At 46.5% G+C, this 24,808-nt stretch overlaps 1 non-coding gene across 1 annotated transcript; it reads left to right on the forward strand.

Annotated features, from left to right (window-relative positions):
• Positions 1-553: 553 nt before the first annotated feature.
• Positions 554-673, forward strand: LOC128589497 (small nucleolar RNA SNORA32). The gene has a single exon (XR_008381063.1). It is a non-coding gene; the product is annotated as a small nucleolar RNA SNORA32 (small nucleolar RNA).
• Positions 674-24,808: the final 24,135 nt, after the last annotated feature.

The following is a 24,808-nucleotide window of genomic DNA, read 5'->3' on the forward strand; positions in this document are numbered from 1 at the left end:
TCTGAAAGAAAAAAGCTAAGCAAATGTTTAACTGCTGATCTTGTCTTAAGACAGATGAGTAATGAACCAGAGTTCTTCTTATCTGGAAAAAGACCCTATGTCTGCTACCCCTCCCTAAAGCCCCTGCTATGTCTGCTACCCCTCCCTACTTTGTGGTTTTTGCCTTTATAAGCTTGTAAAACCTGCTGTTCAGGGCTTGACTCCTCGGCTCCTAAAAGAGTTGCGAGTCAAGCCCCAGCATGCTGGAATAAAATCCTCTTGCTGTTTGCATCAAGCGCCGTCTCTTGCGGTTGATTGGGGTCGTCATCGCTCAGGGCAGAGTGGGGGGTCCTGCCCCAAGTCTTTCACCACCATACCCAGCAATTTTAACTATCTTTGATAATTAAAATAGAGTAGCCATGTTGAAATTAATAAATTTAGCTGGGCGCAGTGGCTCACACCTGTAATCTTAGCACTCTAGGAGGCCAAGCCTCGTGGATTGCCTAAGCTCACAGGTTTCAGACCCAGCATAAATAAGAGTAAGGCACCATCTCTTAAAAAAAAAAAAAAAATTTGGTCATTACCAAGGCTTTTAGAATGCAGTTTCTCAATTGCTGTGGACATGACCATAAAAAAACTTCCACTAGGTTTTCTATCTGCTACTTTGGTAGCACTCAACCTACTGGGGACATTGTATTAACCCTTTATTAGACTGGTTTTCCCTCCGTTGCCTGCATGTGACACTGTCCAAGTGGAAATACAAAGCAAGCAACTGTGATTGTTCCTGACAAACAGTGCATGCCTGGATCTCTTGCTAACTGTTCAGGACAGCTAATAAATAGGTGGTTTGTGGAGCTAAGGGAGTCTTGTTTTATATGATCATCTTTGGAGATATAAACTTTTGTTATTATGTAGGGCTAACAGGACAAATGTGGATTGAGGATCTGTTCATTAAAAAGGGCTGTCTTGAAGGTAAATCTTCAGTGACTCCAGCCATTGAGATGGACAGCAGAAGGAGAATCACATGTGAAATTCCTCGAATAAAAATTTATTAATTTCTCCTACTGCCATAATAAAAAAAACAACTTTTACACCAAAAAAAAAAAAAAAATTGCTCTATGTTGTGGTGGGTGCCTGTAGTTCCAGCTACTCAGGAGGCTGACATAAGAAACTCACTGGAGTCCAAGAGTCTGAGGTTGCTGTGAGCTATGACACCGCAGCATTCTACTGAGGGTAACAAAATAAGACTGTCTCAAAAAAAAGATTAATTGATTAATTTAGATAATCTGTCACTGACTTTAGTATACTAATGACTAAGAAAAAGTAGATGAAAGCTTTAACTTTGAATGAGCTCGATTAAAAACATTTCAGGGTTTCAGGGCATGCTTGAAAAATTTGTTATATTATAAAAGTAACTAAAACAGGGCGGCGCCTGTGGCTCAGTGAGTAGGGCACCGGCCCCATATGCCGAGGGTGGCAGGTTCAAACCCAGCCCCGGCCAAACTGCAACAAAAAAAATAGCCGGGCGTTGTGGCGGGCGCCTGTAGTCCCAGATGCTTGGGAGGCTGAGGCAAGAGAATTGCTTAAGCCCAAGAGTTAGAGGTTGCTGTGAGCCGTGTGACGCCACGGCACTCTACCGGAGGGCGGCACAGTGAGACTCTGTCTCTACAAAAAAAAAAAAAAGTAACTAAAACATTGTTTCTTTCCTTTTTTTAGTTTTTATTTTTTTGAGACAGAGTCTCACTATGGCACCCTCAGTAGAGTGCTGTTACATTACAGCTCATAGCAACCCCAAACTCTTTTGGCTTAAGCGATTCTCTTGCCTCAGCTTCCCAAGTAGCTGGGACTACAGGCGCCGGCCATAATGCCCAGCTATTTTTTTTTGTTTGTTTGTTTACAGCCATCGTTGTTTGGCAGGCCCAGGCTGGATTTGAACCCGCCAGCTCAGGTGTATGTGGCTGGTGCCTTAGCCGCTTGAGCTACAGGCGCTAAGCTGGCATTGAGCAACTTATTCCAATTTAGGATGCAGTGCAAGTGGTGATTTTTGTTTTGTTTTGTTTTTTTGTAGAGATAGAGCCTCACTTTACCACCCTCTGTAGAGTGCCATGACGTCACAGGACTCACAGCAATCTCCAGCTCTTGGGCTTCTGCTATTCTCCTGCCTCAGCCTCCCGAGCAGCTGGAACTACAGGCGCCCACCACAACGCCCAGCTATTTTTGGTTGCAGTTCAGCCGGGGCTGGGTTTGAACCCACCACCCTCAGTATATGGGGCTGGTGCCCTACTCACTGAGCCACAGGTGCCACCCGCAAGTGGTGTTTGTTTCTCCATTCTTACAATACTTCTCTTAGGAGAGTAGTCTCCAATTCCATTCAGGTTGTTATGAAAGATACTAAGTCATGTTTTTATGGCTGGGTAGTACTCCATGGTGTACGTATATACGGCATTGTATTTATCTACTCATGTATTGATGAGTGCGTAGGTTGTTTCTATGTCCCTGCAATTGTGAATCGTGCTGCTGTGAACATTTGAGTGCAAGTGTCTTTTTTTTTTTGCAGTTTTTGGCCGGGGCTGGGTTTGAACCTGCCACCCCCGGCATATGGGACTGGCGCCCTACTCCTTTGAGCCACAGGCACCGCCCAAAGTGCAAGTGTCTTTTTAATAAAATGTCTTTTTTTCAGGTTGGGCAAGGTGGCTGATGCCTGTAATCCTAGCACTCTGGGAGGCCAAGGCAGGTGGATTGCCTGAGCTCACAGGTTTGAGACCACCCTGAGCAAAAGCAAGACCCCCATCTCTACTAAGAATATAAAAGCTGAGGCAAGAGTATCACTTGAGCCCAAGAGTTGGAGGTTGGAGCCAAGAATTGGAGGTTGCTCTGTTTCAAAAATAAATAAATAAATAAATAAATGTGTGATCACTTTTTTTTTTTTTTGAGACAGCCTCAAGCTGTCAACCTGGGTAGAGTGCCGTGGCATCACAGCTCACAGCAACCTCCCACTCCTGGGCTTAAGCGATTCTCTTGCCTCAGCCTCCCAAGTAGCTGGAACTACAGGCGCCCGCCACAATGCCCGGCTATTTTTTTGGTTGCAGCCCTCATTGTTGTTTGGCGGGCCCAGGCTGGATTCGAACCCGCCAGCTCAGGTGTATGTGGCTGGTGCCTTAGCCGCTTGAGCGACAGGGGCTGAACCTGTAAACACTTTTAATTTATTTTCTAAGTCAATTACTCAACATAGCCTGATACTGGTAAATTAGCAGTGGATTTTGTGTGCCCAGGGGCCATGATGAATAAAGCAACACAAGGTTATATCAGCTCCATCCAGTGCTAGGATTACAGGCATGAGCCACCTCACCCAACCTGAAGAAAAGACATTTTATTAAAAAGACACTTGCACTCAGATGTTCACAGCAGCACGATTCACAATTGCAGGGACATAGAAACAACCTACGCACCCATCAATACGTGAGTAGATAAATATAATGCCATATACGTATGGAGCTGATGTGTACATGTATGGAGCTCTAATGAGGCCATGTCCTAATGTGCTGCATGACTGTATTCTCCAAGCTAAATTTATTACCCCTGGTGGGACTGGTAAATCCCACTGTCTATAATATTGGTTACAGTAAGAATGTGTATGAATCTAATAGAAAAACAGCGACATGCCCATACTAGAGAATAACTCAAGGAGAGGGAGGAGAGAGGAGGAAAAAGGGAAAGGAGAGAAGGGAGAGTGATTGTTAAACTCTCACCTGAAGGACACAGTGTGAGTGTGTACAGCACACCTGCAGGATTAAGGGCTCACCTGCCTCAACCACAACTTCAACTTTACCTTAGAAACACAAACAACATAACCTGTCGGGAGGAGTATGATGGTGGATGGGAAAGATGTTTAGCTGAGCTCTCCTGGAACAACAGGTAAGAGCGAGTGGGCTAGATCATACCCGGTGTGGAATATTGGCATGGAGTGACAGTTTGGGGTGTGCAGCGGAGGTGGCGGATTACTGGACTTAGAGTATAACCTGGAGCTTTGGAGTCTGCCAGGCAAGTTTCTATGAACCCGCCCTGGCCGTAGCCATGGCGGTGGCAGCTGCAGCCAGCCCCTCAACAGAGGTCCCAGAAGAAGCCTATTGCAGTTTTTGGTTTTGGGGGGAAGCTAGGCATTGAGTGGAGAGATTGGTGAAGTGTGGACTCCTGAGCAGAATTTGGTGGGCAGAGTGGGGTGCGGCTGGAGTGGTTCTGCTGTGGTTTGGCGGCACGTGAGATACCCATGTGGGGAAAGTTCCCATATAGGAGGCAGCCACTGTTACAAAATTCGTCAGATGGTTGTGTGGGCAGGCCTCTTGCTGCAGGCCTAAGGCACGGGGGTCTGCGTACCACCTCCTGGGTGCCATCCTACACTCGGGACAGGCCCAGGTTTTCCCGCACTCCAGGGGAACTGTTGGAGGGGGGAATCTGTGAGATCTGCCTCTGAAGATTTTTTGAGAACTGTGAAATCACAGATCAGCAGGGACTGAATGCCAAGCAGGTAAACAGGAGATCACCAAGAACAATCAACCTGGGAAACAGGTATAAGCCTGGAACCATTCACAGCCACCTAGTGTCCAAAAAGTATATTGCAACATAAATATATTCCTACTAAAGTCGGATACCTTTGGCATATATATACTGTATGTGTATGCTTTCATATTTGTTGTTGTTGCTTTTTATTTTCTTAATTGTAGGACTTGTAGTTAATTTTTTTCTCTCTTCTTCCCTTCCTCTTTTAGTTGCTGAGATTGCTTATATCAGGCTGCTTGAGCTTTTTTTTTTTTTTTTTGTAGAGACAGAGTCTCACTTTATGGCCCTTGGTAGAGTGCCGTGGCCTCACATAGCTCACAGCAACCTCCAACTCCTGGGCTGAAGCAATTCTCTTGCCTCAGCCTCCCGAGTAGCTGGGACTACAGGCGCCTGCCACAACGCCCGGCTATTTTTTTTTTTTTCTTGGTTGCAGTTTGGCTGGGGCCGGGTTTGAACCCGTCACCCTCAGTATATGGGGCCGGCGTCTCACCGACTGAGCCACAGTGTGTCTTGTTTTCTGCTAAGTCATCCGGTTGGCTCTTTTCCTAAATCCCATTTTTACATTCAACAAGAGCAAGGGTTCCTGTATTTTTTTCTTTTGTTGATTGAAGAACTTTGGCTTGAAATAATCTCTCTCCCTACTTCACTCCTCAACATTCTCTCAGATGATAGAGACTCTTCTCTTCTGATCTTTCCCACATAAAGTGCTTCTGCATCAGCGAAGATACTCCCTTCCCCCCTTCTGTTTCTCTTTCTTTTTTTTTTTTTTTTGTAGAGACTGAGTCTTACTGTACCGCCCTCAGTAGAGTGCCATGACGTCACCCGTCTCACAGCAACCTCTAACTCTTGGGCTTAAGCGATTCTTTTGCCTCAGCCTCCCAAGCAGCTGGGACTACAGGCGCCCGCCACAACAACCAGCTATTTTTTGTTGCAGTTTGGCGGGGGCTGGGTTTGAACCCGCCATCCTCGGCATATGGGGCCGGCACCCTACTCACTGAGCCACAGGCGCCGCCCTTGTTTCTCTTTCTTATTGGACTGTTGTCTCTCTTTTCTTTCTTTATTCTTTTTCCCTTCCCCTCCTTTATTTGATTGAATGATACGTGTAATTTCCTTTGACTATTCTTGTTGTTGATATTTTTTCTTTCAACCCCCCTTTTTATTTTTATTTTATTTTTTGATTTCTTCTTGTTTTGCCACCCTTTATTTGCTGAGGGCGGGTGTGACACAGTAGTGGTCTGGCAGGTAGAAGGCAGCAGTAATCTGGCTCAAGTACACCAGGAGAACTCCATACCATTGGCTGCAGGAAGGAAATATTAGGAACACCATGCTGCAGAACTTTTCTGTTTTTCCTCCCCTCCCCCCACTTTTTTTTCTTTATCTGTTCTCAAGTTTCCTTTCTTCTCTTTTGTGTTTCCTCTTTTTCTTCTCTTCCTAATTTTGGGCAGAGGAAGAGACTGAATGTCTTCAGGGTGGTAGGAGGGCCTGATTTAGAGGAACCCACCTAGCCCAGCTCCTCAAAACCCTTGAGCTTGGCGGCGCCTGTGGCTCAGTCGGTAAGGCGCCGGCCCCATATACCGAGGGTGGCGGGTTCAAGCCTAGCCCCAGTCAAACTGCAACCAAAAAATAGCCGGGCGTTGTGGCGGGCGCCTGTAGTCCCAGCTACTTGGGAGGCTGAGGCAAGAGAATCTCTTAAGCCCGGGAGTTGGAGGTTGCTGTGAGCTGTGTGAGGCCACGGCACTCTACCGAGGGCCATAAAGTGAGACTCTGTCTCTACAAAAAAAAAAAAAAACAATAGCCGGGCGTTGTGGCGGGCGCCTGTAGTCCCAGCTACTCGGGAGGCTGAGGCAAGAGAATCGCGTAAGCCCAAGAGTTAGAGGTTGCTGTGAGCCGTGTGACGCCACGGCACTCTACCCGAGGGCGGTACAGTGAGACTCTGTCTCTAAAAAAAAAAAAAAAAAAAAAAACCTTTGAGCTATAGATGTGGCCTTAGCACTGGGCTGAACAGTAACATTTCTTGTATCACTCTCATCTTTCCTTTCCATCCTCTTTCTCTCCTGTTCTTCAATCTTCTTCTGTCAGTCCCCCTTCCCCCTTTTTCTTTACTTTTGCTTCTTTTTCTTTCTTTTTCATTTCACTTATGCGTTCCTTCTTTTTTTCCCCTCCCTTTTTTCCCTTTCCTCTTGCTTCTCCTTGCTTGCTCCAACCCTTCTCCACCTTCTGACCCCATACCAAGAAGGCTCTTTTGTTTTGTTTTGTTCTCTTTTAAACAAGACCAGGGCTTCCTAGGGGTCATTTCTTTCTTTCTTCTTTTTTTTTTAATTGTTGATTCATTGAGGGTACAGGAAACCAGGTTACATTGATTGCATTTGTTAGGCAAAGTCCCTTTTACCATTGTGTCTTGCCCCCAAAAGGTGTGGCACACATCAAGACCCCACCTCCTCCCTCCTTCCCTCTCTCTGCTCTTCCTTTCCCCCACCCCTCCCTCCTTCCCTCTCTTTGCTCTCCCCTTACCCCACCCCCACCATGACATTGTCATTAATTGTCCTCATATCAAAATCGAGTACATAAGATTCATGCTTCTCCTCCACTCTTGTGATGCTTTACTAAGAATAATGTCTTCCACTTCCATCCAGGTTAATATAAAAGATGTAAAGTCTCCATTTTTTTTTAATGGCTGAATAGTTTTCCATGGTGTACATATACCACAGCTTGTTAATCCATTCCTAGGTTAGTGGGCATTTAGGCTGTTTCCACATTTTGGCGATTGTAAATTGAGCTACAATAAACAGACTAGTGCAAGTGTCTATATGATAAAAGGATTTTTTTTTTTCCTTCTGGGAAGATACCCAGTAATGGGATTGCAGGATCAAATGGGAGATCTAACTTGAGTTCTTTGAGGCTTCTCCATACTTCCTTCCAAAAAGGTTGTATTACTTTGCAGTCCCACCAGCAGGGTGAAAGTGTTCCCTTCTCTCCACATCCACGCCAGCATTTGCAGTTTTGAGATTTTGTGATGTGGGCCTTTCTCACTGGGGTTATCAGGGAGATATCAGGGTGGTTTTGGTTTGCATTTCTCTAATAATTAGGGATGACGAGGATCTTTCATATGTTTAGCCATTCGTCTGTCTTCTTTAGAGAAGGTTCTATTCATGTCTCTTGTCCATTGATATATGAGACTGTTGGCTTTTTTCATGTGCATTAATTTGAGTTCCCTATAGATCCTAGTTATCAAGCTTTTGTCTGATTCAAAATATGCAAATATCCTTTCTCATTGTGTGGATTGTCTATTTGCTTTAGTTGTTGTCTCCTTAGCTATACAGAAGCTTTTCAGTTTAATTAAGACCCATTTGTTTATTTTTGTTGTTGTTGCAATTGCCATGACAGTCCTCTTCATGAAGTCTTTCCCCAGGCCGATATCTTCCAGTGTTTTTCCTATGCTTTCTTTGAGGATTTTTTATTGATTCATGCCTTAAATTTAAGTCTTTTATCCATCTTGAATCAATTTTTGTGAGTGGAGAAAGGTGTGGGTCCAGTTTCAGTCTGGTTTTTTTTTTTTTTTTTTTTTGTAGAGGCAGAGTCTCACTTTATTGCCCTTGGTAACGTGTCATGGCATCACAGCTCACAGCAACCTCAAACTCTTGGGCTAAAGTAATTCTCTTGCCTCAGTCTCCCAAGTAGCTGGGATACAGTGCCCACCACAATACCTGGCTATATTTTGGTTGTAGTTGCCGGGCTGGATTTGAACCCACCTGCTCCGTTGTATGTGGCTGGTGCCCTAGCCACTGAGCTATAGGCACTGAACCCCAAGAGGCTTCTTTATCACCTAAACTCTGAGACGAGGTAACTTGAAGCAAAGGAGGAAGTGAGAAGGAAAAAGGTGCACAAGAAAGCGAATAAGAAGAAAGCACACATGAGGAAGAAACAAAAGAATAATTCAGGCAACATACAGAACCAACATAGACCAACTCCTTCAAGGGACCATGAAATGATTTCTTAAAAAGCCTCCTCCTATAAAGGATGAATGGATCTGGGGCGGCACCTGTGGCTCAGTGAGTAGGGCACCAGCCCCATATAGCAAGGGTGGTGGGTTCAAACCTGGCCCTGGCCAAACTGCAACAAAAAATAGTTGGGTGTTATGGTGGGAGCCTGTGGTCCCAACTACTCTGGAGTCTGAGGCAAGAGAATCGCCTAAGCCCAAGAGCTGGAGGTTGCTATGAGCTGTGACACCATGGTACTCTACTGTGGGTGACAGAGTGAAACTCTGTCTCAAAAAATAAAATAAAATATGGATGATTAAGACTGTCAGAAGAGGGGTGGCGCCTGTAGCTCAGTGAGTAGGGCACCGGCCCCATATACCGAGGGTGGTAGGTTCAAACCTGGCCCCGGCCAAACTGCAACAAAAAAATAGCTGGGTGTTGTGGTGGGCACCTGTAGTCCCAGCCACTCAGGAGGCTGAGGCAAGGGGATTGCTTAAACGCAAGAGTTAGAGGTTGCTGTGAGCTGTGATGTCACGGCACTCTACCAAGGGTGACAAAGTAAGACTCTGTCTCAAAAAAAAAAAAAAGACTATCAGAAGAGAGATATGTAGAGTATAGAAAAGATATTGATGAGCTTAACAAAAGGAAGGAGACAATCAGGGAATGTAAAAAAGCTGTAGAAAGTATCAAAAATAGATTAGACCATGGAGAAGAAAGAACATCAGAGTTAGAGGATAAAGTCTTTTTTTTTGGCCGGGGCTGGGTTTGAACCCACCACCTCTGGCGTATGGCACCAGCGCCCTACTCCTTGAGCCACAGGCGCCACCCAAGGATAAAGTCTTTGAGTTAACACAGGTAGTTACCCAGTCAGAAAAGAAGAGAGAGAAAGCAGAACAGATGCCTAGAGAACTGCGAGATGCCGTGAAGTATTCAAACATACGGAAAATAGGAATCCCTGAAGGGGAAGAAAATTGTCCCAAAGGTATGGAAGGCCTACTGGAGACTGTCATAAATGAAAATTTCCCAAGTTTTACTAAGGATCCTGACACACTCCTTTCAAACTCTGGGCCATCTCATCTCTAACAAAGCCTCTCCAAGGCACATTGTAATAAGCCTGTCTAAAGTCAGATAGAGAAAATCCTACAAGCAGCTAGACATAACCACCAATTAACTGACAAGGGCAGAGCCATTAGGATGACAGCAGACTTTTTTTTTTTTTTTTGAGACAGAGTCTCACCATGTCACCCTTGTGCCATGACGTAACAGCTCACATCAACCTCTAACTCTTGGGCTTAAGTGATGCTTTTGCCTTAGCCTCCCAGGTAGCTGGGACTACAGGCACCCACCACAATGCTTGGCTATTTTTTTGTTGCAGTTTGGCTGGGGCTGGGTTCAAACCTGCCACTCTCGGTATATGGGGCCGGTGCCCTACTCACTGAGCTACAGGCGCCGCCCCAGATAGGAGACTTTTCAACCAAAACTTGCCAAGCCAGAAGAGCATGATCATCCACCTTCAACGCCCTTAAACAAAATAATTTTCAACTCAGAATCCTGTATGCTGCTAAACTTAACTTCAAAATTGATGGAGAAATCAAATCTTTTGCAGATATGCAAGCACTGAGGAAATTCATCATAACAAGACCAGATCTACAAGAAATACTTAGACCAACTCTCAATTCTGAACACCACAATGGACCACCATGAAATTAAACACCTAGAAGCCAAATGCCAGAGCTTAGCTTTCACAATGGCACAAAGGACAAAATCACACAACAAACTATCTCATACTAAGATGAACAGAATCCCACCATACTTATCGATATCTCAAAAAATGTCAATAGACTGAATTCTCCAGTGAAGAGGCACAGGCTGGCCAATTGGATAAAAAAGCACATGCCATTCATATTTTGTCTCCAGGAGACACACCTTGCCCTGAAATAAAAATCAAGACTCAGGGTGAGAGGATGGAAAAGTGTTTCAAGCAAATAGAAATCAGAAGAAAGGAGGGTTTGCACTCTTATTCTCAAATACAAGCAAATACAAAGCAACTTTAGTTAAGAAAGACAATGATGATGGCTTGGCGCCTATACCTCAGTGAGTACGATGCTGACCATATACACCCAGGATGTCAGGTTCAAACCCAGCATGGAGCCTGCTAAACAACAATGACAACTGCAACAACAACAACAAAAAAAAATAGCCAGTCATTGTGATGGGTACCTGTAGTCCCAGCTACTTGAGAGGCTGAGGCAAGAGAATCGCTTCAGCCCAACAGTTTGAGGTTTCTGTGAGCTGTGACGCCATGGCACTCTACTGAGGGTGATATAGTGAGACTCTGTCTCAAAAAGAAAGAAAGAAAGAAGGAAGGAAGGAAGGAAGGAAGGAAGGAAGGAAGGAAGGAAGGAAGGAAGGAAGGAAGGAAGGAAGGAAGGAAGGAAGGAAGGAAGGAAGGAAGGAAGGAAGGAAGGAAAACAATCATGGACACTTCATACTGGTCAAAGGAACAATACAACAAGAAGACATCTCAATTTTATTTATTATTTTATTTTTATTTATTTATTTTTGAGACAGATCCTCAAGCTGCTGCCCTGGGTAGAGTGCCATGGCATCATAGTTCACAGCAACCTCCAACTCCTGGGCTTAAGCGATTCTCCTGCCTCAGCCTCCCAAGTAGCTGGGACTACAGGCGCCCGCCACAACGCCCAGCTATTTTTTGGTTGCAGCTGTCACTGTTGTTTGGCGGGCCCGGGCTGGATTCCAACCCACCAGCTCAGGTGTATGTGGCTGGCGCCTTAGCCACTTAAGCCACAGGCGCAGGGCCAACATCTCAATTTTAAACCTAACTTAAATGCTCCCAGATTTATGAAACAGACCTTGAGGAGTCTCAGCAATATGATATCCTATAACACCTTAATAGCTGGGGATTTCAACATCCCTCTGACAAAACTGGACAGATACTCTAAACAGAAACTAAACAAGGATGCAAAGGACTTAAATGTACCATAGAACAAATGAGATTAATAGACAATATACAAAATACAGCATCCCAACGCAAAAGAATATACTTTTTTCTCATCAGCTCATGGCATATACTCCAAAATACATCACATCCTAGCATACAAATCAAACCTCAGCAAAATTAAAGGAACAGAAATTATTCCATGTTTCATAAAAAAAAATTATTCCATGTTTCTTCTCAGACCACAAGGCTATAATGGTGAAGCTCAACTCCAACAATAATGTTCATCCCAGCTCAGTGCCTGTAGCACAGTGGTTACAGCACCAGCCACATACACTGAGGCTGGCAGATTTGAACCTGGCCTGGGCCAGCTAAACAACAATGACAACTGCAACAAAAAGTAGGCAGGCAGGTGGCACCTGTGGCTCAGTGAGTAGGGCGCCAGCCCCATATATGGAGGGTGGCGCCTTCAAACCTGGCCCCAGCCAAACTGCAACAAAAAATAGCTGGGCATTGTGGGGGGGCACCTGTAGTTCCAGCTACTTAGGAGGCTGAGGCAAAAGAATCAGCTAAGCCCAAGAGCTGGAGGTTGCTGTGAGCTATGATGTCACAGTACTCTACAGAGGGCAACAGAGTGAAACTCTGTCTCAAAAAAAAAAAGATTTTATTTTAGGGCCAGGCACTGAGGCAAGAGAATCGCTTATGCCCTAGAGTTGGAGGTTGCTGTGAGCTGTGATGCCATAGCACTCTACCGAGAGTGACATAGTAAGACTCTGTCTCAAAAATAAATAAATAGGGTGGTGCCTGTGGCTCAAGGAGTAGGGCACCAGTCCCATATGCCGGAGGTGGCAGGTTCAAACCCAGCCCCGGCCAAAAAAACCACAAAAAATAAAATAAAAAATAAAAACTGTAAAAAAAAATAAATAAATAAATAAATAAATAAATAAATAAAATAATGTTCATCCCCACACAAAGTCTTGGAAACTAAACAACATTATGCTGAATGATAGTTTGGTTCAAGAAGAAATAGAAAAAGAATTTGTTAATTTCCTCAAACATAACAACAATGAAGATACATGTTACCAAAACCTCTGGGATACAGCAAAAGCAGTCCTGAGAGAAAAATTTAGAGTGCTAGATGCCTACCTTCAAAAAACAGAAAGAGAGTGCATCAGCGCCCTCACAAACTATCTTAGGTTGGAAAACGAACATCAACCTCACCCTAAACCCAGCATAAGAAAGGAAATACCCAAAATTAAATCAGAGATTAATGAAATTGAAAAAAAAATCATTCAAAAAATTAATGAAACAAAAGTTGAGTTTTGGGCCATGCCTGTGGCTCAGTGGGTAGGGCGCCAGCCCCATATACCAAGGGTGGTGGGTTCAAACCCGGCACCAGCCCCAGCCCCGGCCAAACTGCAACAAAAAATAGCCAGGCGTTGTGGCGGGCACCTGTAATCCCAGCTACTCAGGAGGCTGAGGGAAGAGAATCGCCTGGACCCAGGAGTTGGAGGTTGCAGTGGACTGTGTGATGCCATGGCACTCTACCCAGGGCAATAGAATGAGACTCTGTCTCTACAAAAACAATTTTTAAAAAAAAGTTAGATGGGTGGCGCCTGTGGCTCAGTGAGTAGGGCGCCGGCCCCATATGCCGAGGGTGGCGGGTTCAGGCCCAGCCCCGGCCAAACTGCAACCAAAAGATGGCCAGGCGTTGTGGTGGGCGCCTGTAGTCCCAGCTGCTCGGGAGGCTGAGGCAGGAGAATCGCTTGAGCCCAGGAGTTGGAGGTTGCTGTGAGCTATGTGAGGCCACAGCACTCTACCAAGGGCCATAAAGTGAGACTCTGTCTCTACAAAAAAAAAAAAAAAAAAAGTTAGATGGGTGGCGCCTGTGGCTCAGTGATATGCCGAGGGTGGCGGGTTCAAACCCAGCCCCGGCCAAACCGCAACAACAAAAAAAATAGCCGGGCGTTGTGGTGGGCGCCTGTAGTCCCAGCTGCTCTGGAGGCTGAGGCAAGAGAATCATGTAAGCCCAAGAGCTGGAGGTTGCTGTGAGCCGTGTGACGCCATGGCACTCTACCGACAGCAGTAAAGTGAGACTCTGTCTCTACAAAAAAAAAAAGAAAGAAAGAAAGAAAAGAGGGCGGCTCTTGTGGCTCAGTGAGTAGGGCGCCGGCCCCATATACGGAGGGTGGCAGGCTCAAACCCAGCCCCGGCCAAACTGCAACAGTAACAACAACAAAAAAAAAAATAGTTGGGCGTTGTGGCGGGCGCCTGTAGTTCCAGCTGCTCGGGAGGCTGAGGCAAGAGAATCGGTAAGCCCAAGAGCTGGAGGTTGCTGTGAGCCCTGTGACGCCACGGCACTCTACCGAGGGCGGTACAGTGAGACTCTGTCTCTACAAAAAAAAAAAAAAGAAAGAAAGAAAGAAAAGAAACAGCAAAAAAAAAAAAAAAAAAAGTTAGATTTTTTGAAAAAGTAAATAAAATAGGTAACCTCTTGGCCAGATTAACTAGAAACAGAAAAGTAAAAGCTCTAGTAACCTCAACTTGGTGCCTGTAGCTTAAGCAGAGAGGGCACCAGCCACATGCACCAAGACTGGTGGGCTCAGACCTGGCCTGGGCCAGCTAACCAACAATGACAACTGCAACAAAAAAAATAACCAGGTATTGTGGCAGGCACCTGCAGTCCCACCTAGTTGGGAAGCTGAGGCAAGATAATCACTTAAGCCCAAGAGTTTGGGGTTGCTGTGAGCTGTGACGCCATGGCACTTTACTCAGGATGACAGCTTGAGACTGTGTCTAAAAAAAAAAAAAAAAATCTCTTGGCTTGGCGCCTGTGGCTCAAGCAGCTAAGGCACAAGCCACATACACCTGAGCTGGCGGGTTTGAATCCAACTCGGATTGGATTGATGCCAAATCATTGATGCCAAACAACAATGATGGCTGCAACCAAAAAATAGCCAGGCGTTGTGGCGGGTGCCTGTTGTCCCAGCTACTTGGGAGGCGAAGGCAAGAGAATCGCTTGAGCCTAGGAGTTGGAAGTTGTTGTGAGCGGTGATGCCACAGCACTCTACCCAGGGCGACAGCTTGAGGCTCTGTCTGAAAAAAAAAAAAAAGTCTGGGCAGGGCCTGTGGCTTAGTGGGTAGGGTACGAGCCCCATACACCGAGTGTCGCGGGTTCAAACCCAGCCCCGGCCAAACTGCAACAATAAAATAAAATAGCCAGACCTGGGCGGCGCCTGTGGCTCAGTTGGTAAGGCGCCGGCCCCATATACTGAGGGTGGCAGGTTCAAACCCGGCCCCGGCCAAACTGCAACCAAAAAATAGCCGGGCGTTGTAGAGGGCGCCTGTAGTCCCAGCTACTCGGGAGGCTGAGGCAAGAGAATCGCTTAAGCCCAGGAGTTGGAGGTTGCTGTGAGCTGTGTGACGCCACGGCACTCTACCGAGGGCCATAAAGTGAGACTCTGTCTCTACAAAAAAAAAAAAAAAGGGCGGCGCCTGTGGCTCAGTGAGTAGGGCGCCGGCCCCATGTGCCGAGGGTGGTGGGTTCAAACCCAGCCCCAGCCAAACTGCAACAAAAAAAAAAAAATAGCTGGGCGTTGTGGCGGGCGCCTGTAGTCCCAGCTACTCGGGAGGCTGAGGCAAGAGAATCGCTTAAGCCCAGGAGCTGGAGGTTGCTGTGAGCTGTGTGATGCCACGCACTCTTCTGAGGGCCATAAAGTGAGACTCTGTCTCTACAAAAAAAAAAAAAAATAGCCAGACCTTGTGGTGGGCTGAGGCAAGAGAATCTCCTGAGCCCAGGAGTTGGAGGTTGCTGTGTGCTGTGTGATGCCATAGCATTCTACTGAGGGTGATAAAGTGAGATTCTGTCTCTACAAAAAAAAAAAAAAAAAATGTCGTACACCATGATTAAGTAGGTTTCATCCTAGGGATGCAAGTCTGGTTTAACATACACAAATTCACAAACATAATTCACCATATCAACAGAAGCAAAAACAAAGACCATACGATCCTCTCAATGGATTCAGAAAAAACATTTGATAAAATTCAACATCCCTTTCTAATTAGAACTCTGAAGAATATAGGCAATAGTGGCACATTTCTTTTTCTATCTCTCTCTTTTTTTTTTTTAGAGACAGAGTCTCATATGTCACCCTCAGTAGAGTACTGTCGCATCACAGCTCACAGCAACCTCCAGCTCTTGGGCTTAGGCGATTCTCTTGCCTCAGCCTCCCGAGTAGCTGGGACTACAGACACCTGCCACAACGTCTGGCTATTTTTTGTTACAGTTTGGCTGGGCCAGGTTTGAACCCATCACCCTCAGTATATGGGGCCTGCGCCCTACTCACTGAGTCACAGGCACTGCCTGGTAGCACATTTCTTAAACTGATCAAAGCCATTTATGATAAACCCACAGCTAATATTTTACTGAATGGAGTAAAACTGAAAGCTTTTCCACTTAGAACTGGAACCAGACAAGGTTGCCCTCTATCCCCACTACTATTCAACATAGTGCTGGAACTTCTAGCCAATACAATCAGGCAAGAGAAGGAAATAAAGGGTATCCATATGGGAGCAGAGGAGATCAAATCCTTACTCTTTGCTGACAATATGATCTTATACTTACAGAACCCCAAAGATTCCACCACAAGACTCATGGAAGTGATCAAAAAATACAGTAATGTTGGCTCAGTGCCTGTAGCACAGTGCTTATGGCTCCAGCCACATACACTGAAGGTGGCAGGTTCAAACCTGGGGCCAGCTAAACAACGACAACGGCAACAAAAAATAACCGGGTGTTGTGGCAGGCTCCTGTAGTCCAGCTACTTGGGAGGCTGAGGCAAAGGAATCACTTAAGCCCAAGAGTTTGAGGTTGCTGTGAGCTGTGACACCACAGCACTCTACCAAGGGTGACGTAGTGATACTCTGTGTCAAAAAAAAAAATACAGTAATGTCTCAGAATATAAAATCAGTTTCCACTGGCTCGGCGCCTGTGGCTCAAGCAGCTAAGGCGCCTGCCACATACACCTGAGCTGGCTGGTTGGAATCCAGCCCGGGCCTGCCGAACAACAATGATGGCTGCAACCAAAGAAAATTATGGGGCAGCGCCTGTGGCTCAATGAGTAGGGCGCTGGCCCCAAATACCTATGGTGGCAGGCATTATGGCCAGCACCTGTAGTCCCAGCTACCCGGGAGGCTGAGGCAAGAGAATCACCTAAGCACAAGACCTGGAGGTTGCTGTGAGCTGTGACTCTATAGCACTCTACTGAGGGCGACAAAGTGAGACTCTGTCTCAGAAAAAAAAAAATTACTCAATAGGGAAAAACAGAATACTGATAAAATTAATTTAAAAGTACCATTGTTCGATACTGATTGAATTTCCTAAAATTTCAAGAATAGATATCTTTGTCTCTTCACTTCCACTGAAAGCAATACTCAAGCCTGAGCTTAACACTTCACTGAGAGTGGTCAAGGGGGCTCATGCCTGTAATCCTAGCACTCTGGGAGGCCAAGGTAGGTGGATTGTCTGAGCTCACTGGTTCAAGACCAGCCTGAGTAAGAGTGAAACGCTGTCTTTAAAAGTAGCCAGGCGTAGTGGCGGGTGCCTGTAGTCCCAGTTGAGGCAAGAGGATTGCTTAAGCCCAAGAGCTTGAGGTTATTGGCTCAGCGCCTATAGCACAATGGTAACAGTGCCATCCACATACACTCAGGCTGGTGGGTTTGAACCCTGGGCCAGATAAACAACAATGACAACTGCAACAAAAAATAGCCAGACGTTGTGGCTGGCGCCTGTAGTCCCAGCTACTTGGGAGGCTGAGGCAAGAGAATTGCTTCAGCCTAAGTGTTTGAGTTTGCTGTGAGCTATGATTTCACAGCACTCTAGCCAGGGTGACAGCTTGAGACTCTGTCTCAAAAAAAAAAAGAAAAGAAAAAAAAAAGGAGCTTGAGGTTGCTGTGAGCTGTGATGTCAAAGCACTCTACCAAGGGCAACCAAGTGAGACTCTGTCTCAAAAAAAAAAAAAAAATAGTGCAATGTGCCTTAGGTACCATTAACAATCACAAGAAGGGAAACAAAGGAAGGGAAAATCATGCAGGCACACCACATGATTACAACTTAAACTTTACAAATTGGGGATAAACTTTCCTAACTCGCTTCAGTGATTCTTATCTATGCCTGGTCAGGACTCAGGCAATAGTAACGTTTGGTTGCTAGGTATTCTGTTCTCAGCCACCAGGTAACAATAGGGCTATCTGCAGCCCAGGACAAAGGTGGGCATTGGATCTTAGACTGTGGTCAACAAGACCCCCAGAATCCTAGCCCTTAGCCTGCCCAGTGCCGAATATCCTGTGTAGACCACCAGGCCGTTGATAGCCTTGAGGGCTTTGAGGAACTTGGACTTTGGTCAACAAGCCCTCCAGAAATGCCTAGCTAAACTGCACTACAAGCCTGATTCCCAGAGATTTGTTCTGTAAAATTTGGATCCAGTCAAAAGGCCACACTCAAGGATCCAACATGTGTCCTCAAGCTCCCCAGCTCTTAGTGCCTTTATAAGGCACTAAGGCTCCCCACAGCCTCCCCAGCAATTAGTGCCTTTATAAGAAGAAACATGTAGCTGGACGTTGTGGCAGGCGCCTGTAGTCCCAGCTACTCAGGAAGCGGAGACAAGACAACCACCTAAGCCCAGAGTTGGAGTTGCTGTGAGCTGTCACACCGAGGGTGATAAAGTGAGACTCTGTCTCAAAAAAAAAAAAAAAAGAAGGGAAGGAAGAAATATACATTCACACTTAGACACCCAGAGATGAGGCAGATGTGGATAAAATAGTGGATTAAGTGTAGTGGAATAGTGTTAATTTCAACTTTTCCCTATGCATTAATATTTTCAAAAGAAAAAGTTGGGAAAAGGAATTTAATCTTTATGCTTCCAGCCCTGTGGTTTACTTAGTTCCTGGCATAGAACAGGCACCCAGGAAACCTTTGTTAATGAATGAAGCTCAAGTCAGAGCCTAGCTCTCTTCCTCCTCTGTTTTCCTTTCTTTCTTTTTTCTTTTTTGTTTTTTTGAGACAGAGTCTCACTATACCACCCTTGCTAGAGTGCCATGGCTTCACGGCCCACAGCAACCTCAAATCTTGGGCTTAAGTGATTTTCTTGCCTCAGCCTCCCAAGTTAGTGGGACTACAGGCACCTGCCACAACACCCAGCTATTTTTGTTGTTGCAGTTGTCATTGTTGTTTAGCTGACCCAGCCGGGTTCCAACACGCCAGCTGGGTGCATTTGGTCAGTGCTGTAACCACTGTGCTACGGGTGCTGAGCCTTATTTTATTTTTTTGAGACAGAGTCTCACTTTGTTTCCCTGAGTAGACTACCATGGTGTCATAGCTCACAGCAACCTCAAACTCTCAGGCTCAAGCGATTCTTTTGCCTCAGCCTCCAGAGTAGCTGGTACTACAGGTACCTGCCACAACACCTGCTATTTTGTATTTAATTTTTATTTATTTATTTTTATTTATTTGCTGGCTATTTTTTAGAAACAGGGTCTTGCTCTTGCTCAGGCTGGTCTTCAGCCAGTAAGCTTAGGCAATCTACCTGCCTTGGCCTCCCAGAGTGCTAGGAACACTGGCATGAACCACCACGCCTGGCCAGCCTGAAATTGTATTTATTTATTTATTTAGACAGAGTCTTACTATGTTGCCCTCAGTAGAGTGCTGTGGCGTCACAGCTCACAGCAACCTCAAACTCTTGGGCTTAAGCAATTCTCTTCTTTCAGCTTCCCAAGTAGCTGAGACTACAGGCACCTGCCGCAATGCCCAGCTATATTTTGGCTCAAACCTGTCACTTCCGTGTATGTGGCCAGCACTCTACTCACTGAGCTATGGGCACCGAGCCAAGCCTAAAATTTTATTTTATTTTTTATTTATTTATTTATTTTTCTTGAACAGAGCCTCAAGCTGTCTCCCTGGGTAGAGTGCCATGGCATCACAGGTCACAGCAACTCTAATTCCTGGGCTTAAGGGATTCTCTTGCCTCAGCCTCACAAGTAGCTGGGTCTACAGGTGCCCATCACAACACCCGGCTATTTTTTTTTTTTTTTGGTTGTAGTTGTCATTGTTGTTTGACAGGCCTGGGCTGGATTCCAACCCACCAGCTCTGGTGCATGTGGCTGGCGCCTTAGCCGCTTGAGCTACAGGCGCCAAGCCAAGCCTAAAACTTTAAATAGAGAAAATTGAAAACAGAAGCCTCACCCAGTTTGGCATTAAAACCATTTCAGGGGAAAGAATTACTGTAGCTTTATTTCTTTTTAACCTTAGGGTGGGGACAAAAACTAAATGGAATCCGCCTTGATAGGGAGGGGACAGAATTGAGAAAAGATTACGTACCCTCAGAGATGCAAATTAACCCAATCTATCCTTGAACTTTGATTTCTTGTTCTGGGTTAACGAACTTTAGGAATTATAATTAGTGTTTCTCTTCCATATCTCCCACCACAGCCCTTCCTGGCTCTGCCCTGACCACGCCACTGAAACTGCCCCCTCCCCCCAGCCAGTCCCTCTACACTCGTCCTGGTTCCTCAGGGAGGGCCCCTGCCCTCCAGCTCCTGCCAGCTGCCTCTCGATTTCTGAGGCAGATGGCTCCTTCCCAGGCTTCCCCTTAGGACTCATTGCTTCCTAAGAGTCACTGGCCAGTGTCTCCCATGTGTGTTCTGCCCTCTCCGGAGCCATGTGAAGCCAAACACACTTCTCAAAATAATATCCCACGTGATAACACTGATCTTGAGGGTGAGGAATGAGAGAGGATGGCCAATCACAGGTAACCCAGGGCCCAGACCTCTCCACCCCCGTGTCCCAGGGACACAGTGTGGGAAGAGGGCACCAGGACTGTTGGTGACAAAGGAAGGAGGGAAATTGAGGTGGAAGGTGGGAGGATCATTTGAGGCCAGCCTGGGCAATACAGAAAGACCCCTTTCTACAAAAAGGTTGAAAATTAGCCAGGCATGGTGACACCTGCATGTGATCCCAACTACTTGGGAGACAGAGGCAAAGAGGATCTCTTGAGCTCCAGAGTTGGAGTTGTAGTGACCTCTGATGACATTGCTGCTTCCTAGCCCTGGTGACAAATTAAAACTCTATCTCAAAAAAAACAAAAAACAAACAAACCAAGGAGGCCTCCTAGGTTTGTGGCTTCAATACAAAGGAATGGAAGGTCCATTGACTGACATGGTGAAGACTGGGGGCAGGGCACATTCCTGGCAGAGAGCTGAAGCAAAATCAAGATTCTTGTCTGAGATCTGACAGTGTGGAGATGCCAGCTACAAAAGCAAGTGAAGTAGTAACCGTCTACTACTATCAAGTGATCCACCCGCCTCAGCCTCCTGGAGTGCTAGGATTATAGGCGTGAGCCCCACCTAATTTTTCTATTTTTAGTAGAGACAGGGGTCTTGCTTTGCTCAAGCTAGTCTCCAACTCCTGAGCTCAAGGGATCCTCAGTTTCTCAGAGTGCTGGGATTATAGGCATGAGCCACCACACCTGGTCTCAAATGATACTATGGAAATTTTTTTTGAAGAAATATCATGGAAATTTTAAAACTTACACAAAGAAGTTCAGGCTCGGTGGCTCACGCCTATAATCCAGCACTCTGGGAGGCCGAGATGGGTGGATTGCCTGAGCTCACAGGTTCAGATCAGCCTGAGTAAGGGAGAGACCCTGTCTCTAAAATTAGCTGGGCGTGGTGGTGGTGCCTGTAGTCAGAGATACTTGGGAGGCTGAGGCAAGACTTTGAGGTTTCTGTGAGCTATGATGCCACAGTACTCTACCCAGGGCAACAGCTTGAGGCTCTGTCACAAAAAATAAAAATAAAATAAATAAAAAATACACTCTCTCTTTACACAAAGTAGAGAGAAAAAGGTAATCACTCTCCATGCAACCAACACCCAGCATTATCAATATTCTGATTTAAAAGTCACTTTAGGGTGGCACCTGTGGCTCAATGAGTAGGGCGCCACCCCATATGCCAAGGGTGGTGCGGGTTCAAACCTGGCCCAGGCCAAACTGCAACAAAAAAATAGCCGAGCTTTGTGGCAGGTGCCTGTAGTCCCAGCTGTTGGGAGGCTGAGGCAAGAGAATTGCCCAAGCCCAAGAGCTGGAGATTGCTGTGAGCTGTGATGTCACAGCACTCTACCGGGGCAACAAAGTAAGACTCTACCTCTAAAAATAAATAAATACATGTCACTTTAATCTTGTTCACCAATCAGCATTATTTTTCTTTTTCTTTCTTTCTTTTTTTTGGAGACAGAATTTCACTTTGTCATCCTAGGTAGGGCGCTGTGGCATCGCAGCTCACAGCAACCTCCAGCTCTTGGGCTTAGGCAATTACCTTGCTTCCGCCTCCCAAGTAGCTGGGACTACAGGCCCCCGCCACAACACCTGGCTATTTTTTGTTGTTATAGTTTGGCTGGGAATGGGTTTGAACCCGCCACCCTTGGATATGGGGCCGGCACCCTACTCACTGAGCCACAGGTGCCACCCCAGCATTATATTTCGTTGTAAAATTTATTCGTTGAGAACAATAAAAGTCACTTTAAGCCTAGGTGTTGGCACACGCCCGTAATCTCAGAGCCTAAGGTGGGACCAGGACTTCAAGATTACAGTGGGTGACTGAGGGACACCCTGTCTTTTTTTTTCTTTTTTTTTGGGACAGAGCCTCAAGCTATCTACTTGGGTAGAGTGCTGTGCCATCACAGCTCACAGCAATCTCCAATTCCTGGGCTTAAACGATTCTCTTGACTCAGCCTCCCAAGTAGCTGGTACTATAGGCACCCTCCACAATGCCCAGCTATTATTTGGTGGTAGTTGTCATTGTTTGGCAGGCCCAGGCTGGATTCAAACCCCACCCTGGCTGTGGTGTATGTGGCTGGCACCTTAGCCGCTTGAGCTACAGGCCTCGAGCCCTGTGTCTTAAAAAAAAAAAAAGAGAGAGAGAGAGGTAGATAAGAAAGAATGAAATTCATTTTAGTATTACTTGTTTTATACAGCAGACAAAAATGGCAGATAATTTTTGAACATTTCCTTACTTTTTTAGGATATAAAAGTATACGTTTATTTTATATTAGAGAGAGGGGAAAGAATGAGGGGAAGAGATGAGAAGACGCAGGAAGCCAGGAGTGAGGGGGGGAGAGGAAAAAGGAGGGGAACAATCGTGTGGCATCCCAGAGAAAGGAAGAGCAGAAAACTCCCTTCTGAAGCGGGCGCGGGTGTGGCTTGTGGGCTGGCTCGCTCTTTTTAACTCTTCTACAAGAAGCACCTGCAGCAGGTAGCCAGGTGCAGGCTTTGGGCGGAAATCTCCCCTCATCTTTCTCAACTTTTCTGTTCCTCAGTTGGCTCATCTAAAAAATGCAACTGTAGAACATGCCCTACTCCGTTTTTACAAAAAAAAAAAAAAAACTCTCCTTGGGCGGCGCCTGTGGCTCAGCGGGTAGGGCGCCGGTCCCTTATGCCGTAGGTGGCGGGTTCAAACCCAGCCCCGGCCAAATTAAAAAAAAAAAAAAACTCTCCAAAGTTCCTAGACCAAGGCCAAGGCCCCTGAGCACTTACAGGGAGAGGCCCCCGCCCAGCCTCCCTGCCCCTCCCCCTCCCAGTTGCAGGTGGGAGCTCCACGCTGTTGGGTCTCAGCTGCCCAGCGTGCAGGACCAGCGCGGCTGCCTGTCTGATCGCGGACCAGAGACCGCCTGCCCAGGTAAGCTGGGAGGCCAAGCGCAGGGACACCAGGGCCTGTGTCCCCAGTCTGCGCACCTCGCAAGGGAACCTCCACTCCGGATCAGGTTATTTTTAAGCATGCTGTTTATTCATTGCGGTTCCCAGTTTCTCTAGTAGTCTTGTCCTGAGTCACCTCCATGCTTGCTAAAAATATATAAAATCAGATCCCACCCTGTTCTAAGAAGTCAGAAAAGGAGGTGATGACTAGTAGCTGTGTTTGGTATGGTGCCCCCCTGGAGATGCTGGGCTGCTGCGGCTGTGGAGTCGCCTTTGGGAAAGTCCCAGTGAGGGACAGTTTGGTACACAGGTGGGCAGTCTGGAGGGATTAGAGCCCTGGTGTCCCTGGCACTCTGCCCTTTGTGGACTTGTCCTCCTTAGTCTAGCCAGTGTGCTTGCTTACTGGAAACAGGCCAAGGCCCAGAGATGTTAAGTAGCTCACCCAAGGCTGCACCAGGAATTGAACTCAACAGGTATTAAGGTTAGGCAGCAGGCACTGAGTGGGGTGCTTAGGGACCCAGTTGTAAGAAAGGACATTTCCGTGGATTGGCGCCCGTGGCACAGTGGTTATGGCGCCAGCCACATAAACACCAAGCCTGGAGGGTTCAAAACCCGCCCGGCCTGCTAAACAACACAACTACAATAAAAAAATAGCTGGGCATTGCGGTGGGTGCCTGTAGTCCCAGCTACTTGGGAGGCTGAGGCAAGAGAATCGCTTCAGCCTAAGAGTTTGAGGTTGCTGTGAGCTGTGATGCTAGGGCAATCTACTTAGGGCAACATAGTGGGACTCTGTCTCAAACAAAAAAAAGGACATTTCCCTTCTGTTTTGGTAGTTAACAAGGAAGACCACTGTAGACCTCAAAGATGATTACATTTTACAAAGGAGAGGTGTTTGAAACTGGACCATGAGGCCGGGTGGGGTGGTTCACACCTGTGATCCTAACACTCTGGGAGGCCAAGGCGGGTGAATTTTTTGAACTCAAGAGTTCACAGCGGCTCACGCCTGTAATCCCAGCACGTGGGAGGCTGAGGCGGGTGGATTGCCTGAGCTCACAGATTCAAGACCAGTTTGAGCAAGAACAAGACCCGGTTTCTAACAGGAGTTTTGGTGGGCAGCCTGTAGTCCCAGCTACTCGGAAGGCTGCGAAAAGAGAATTGCTTAAGCCCAGGAGTTGGAGGTTGCTTTGAGCTGTAACACCACAGCACTCTACTGAGGGTGACAAAGTGAAACTCTGTCTTACAAAAAAAAAAAAACATAGCTGGGCGATGTGGCCGGCGCCTGTAGTCCCAGCTACTCTGGCGGCTGAGGCAAGAGAATCGCCTAAGCCCAGGAGTTGGAGGTTGCTGTGAGCTGTGTGACACCGTGGCACTCTACCTCTAGGTATGGTAGCAGGGGTGATAAAGTGAGACTCTGACTCTACACACAAAAAAAAAATCAGCCTGAGCAAGAGCGAGACTCCATCTGTAAATTTAGCTGGGCGTAGTGGCAGGTGCTTGACCCAACTACTCAGGAGGCTGAGGCAGGAGGATCCCTTGCACCCAGAATTTTGAGGTTGTTGTGAGCTATGATGCCACAATACTCTACCTGGGGT

Source organism: Nycticebus coucang, chromosome 6, assembly GCF_027406575.1.
Source record: "Nycticebus coucang isolate mNycCou1 chromosome 6, mNycCou1.pri, whole genome shotgun sequence".
Taxonomy (NCBI): Eukaryota; Metazoa; Chordata; class Mammalia; order Primates; family Lorisidae; genus Nycticebus; species Nycticebus coucang.